Source organism: Eriocheir sinensis, unplaced genomic scaffold, assembly GCF_024679095.1.
Source record: "Eriocheir sinensis breed Jianghai 21 unplaced genomic scaffold, ASM2467909v1 Scaffold295, whole genome shotgun sequence".
NCBI classification, from domain to species: domain Eukaryota; kingdom Metazoa; phylum Arthropoda; class Malacostraca; order Decapoda; family Varunidae; genus Eriocheir; species Eriocheir sinensis.
Genome location: NW_026111604.1, coordinates 218,687 through 221,459, shown reverse-complemented (window position 1 = coordinate 221,459; position 2,773 = coordinate 218,687).

Below are 2,773 nucleotides of genomic sequence, written 5' to 3'. Positions count from 1 at the left end.
TTTGTCCTCTCTTTTCTTCCTCTCTTTATTCGACGTTATAATCTTCTGTCTTCTTTCCCTTCTTTCATCCCCTCCTCCTTTTCCTGCTTCTAGGCCAATTTTGTCCTCTTTTCTCTTCCTTTCTCTATTCGAAGCTGCATTTCTCCCTCTTTTTACTTTCTCTCTCTTCCCCTTCTATCCTCTTCCTCCAAATTTATCCTCTCTTTCTCTTTCTCTCTCTATTCGACGTTTCGTTCCTCCATCTTTTTACTTTCTTTCTCTTCCCCTTCTATCCTCCTCCTCCTCCTCCTCCTCCTCCTAAACCACACCTGTACCTGGTTGTCACACTTATAAATTAAAGAAAATACAAAACATTCCGTAAGGAGGTGTGCAAGGATGGGAGTGCGAGCATTATCACCACCACCATCACTACTATCACCCACCACCACCTCCACCACCACCATCACCCTCCGCCACCACCACCCTCCACCACCACCACCTGCTCGTCCTTGTCACCACGCAAAGACAAACAAACCGTAACATCCTTGCAAGATTATGAAGGTGAGCCGCGGTAAATTTAATCAGCGATGTTTTTTCTTGAATGTGTATAAAGACTTTCCACTACAAACATGCACCCACGTCATCACATCCACCATCACCACCACCATCATCACCAATACCATCACCACCATCATCACCACCACTACCATCACCATCATCATCACCACCACTACCATCACCACCATCATCACCACCATCATCACCACCATCACCACCACTACCATCACCACCATCATCACCACCACTACCATCACCATCATCATCACCGCCACTACCATCACCACCATCATCACCAATACCATCACCATCATCATCACCGCCACTACCATCACCACCATCATCATCACCAATACCATCACCACCATCATCACCACCATCATCACCACCACTACCATCACCACCATCATCACCACCACTACCATCACCATCATCATCACCGCCACTACCATCACCACCATCATCACCACCATCATCACCACCACTACCATCACCACCATCATCACCACCATCATCACCACCACTACCATCACCATCATCACCGCCACTACCATCACCACCATCATCACCACCATCATCACCACCATCATCACCACCACTACCATCACCATCATCACCACCATCATCACCACCATCATCACCACCACTACCATCACCACCATCATCACCACCACTACCATCACCACCATCATCACCACCACTACCATCACCATCATCATCACCACCACTACCATCACCACCATCATCACCACCACTACCATCACCATCATCATCACCACCATCATCACCACCACTACCATCACCACCATCATCACCACTACCATCACCACCATCATCACTAATACCATCACCACCATCATCACCACCACTACCATCACCATCATCATCACCGCCACTACCATCACCACCATCATCACCACCACTACCATCACCACCATCATCACCAATACCATCACCACCATCATCACCACTACCATCACCATCATCATCACCACCACTACCATCACCACCATCATCACCACCACTACCATCACCATCATCATCACCACCACTACCATCACCACCATCATCACCACCACTACCATCACCACCATCATCACCACCACTACCATCACCACCACCATCATCACCACTACCATCACCACCATCATCACCACCACTACCATCACCATCATCATCACCACCACTACCATCACCACATGCTGTCCAGAAGACCACCTATCAACCCGGACTCTAGATTCTAGGATCAAAGATGAGCTCTGGGAGGGCAGCATGAGCCAATGCAAGATGGCGCCACTATAAACACTCGCCTGCGCCAGAACGGGCTGGGCCGACCATCAGGACCTACCGGAAAGAAGCCTTGGACCGACCATCAGGATCCACCTGGAAGAAGCCTACCGGCGCAATAGGCTGCAATGTAAAAAAAAAAAAAAAAAAAAATAAACATCATCACCACCATCATCACCACCACTACCATCACCACCATCATCACCACCATCATCACCACCACTACCATCACCACCATCATCACCGCCACTACCATCACCACCATCATCACCACCACTACCATCACCACCATCATCACCGCCACTACCATCACCACCTTCTCCTTCCCACTTCATGATATAATAAACAGGTAACAAATCTCTCTCTCTCTCTCTCTCTCTCTCTCTCTCTCTCTCTCTCTCTCTCTCTCTCTCTCTCTCTCTCTCTCTCTCTCTCTCTCTCTCTCTCTCTCTCTCTCTCTCTCTCTCTCTCTCTCTCTCTCTCTCTCTCTCTCTCTCTCTCTCTCTCTCTCTCTCTCTCTCTCTCTCTCTCTCTCTCTCTCTCTCTCTCTCTCTCTCTCTCTCTCTCTCTCTCTCTCTCTCTCTCTCACACACATTTTCATCCCTTTGTTACCAAAACAAAACTAAACACTAATAAATCTCGTTCTAAGAATACAAGGAGAGGTGTTACTCGTCGTACTTTTCAAAATAGATTATAGCCAATCCAGACAAAATAAAATAAATGTAAATCTAGGTATATTGGTGTAACAGAATGAAATCAAAATAAAATGGTAGAAATTAGTGTTTTTGTCCCTCGTAAGAAAAGTCTAATATGCTCTGTCTGGCAATAAAAAAAAGACGATCCGGAAAGTTACTGGTAAAAAGAATAAGAAAAAGAAACTGAAAACGACGAGCGTAAAACTTTTAAAATATTACCATCCGCTTTTGACTCACCATAAAGAACAACAATA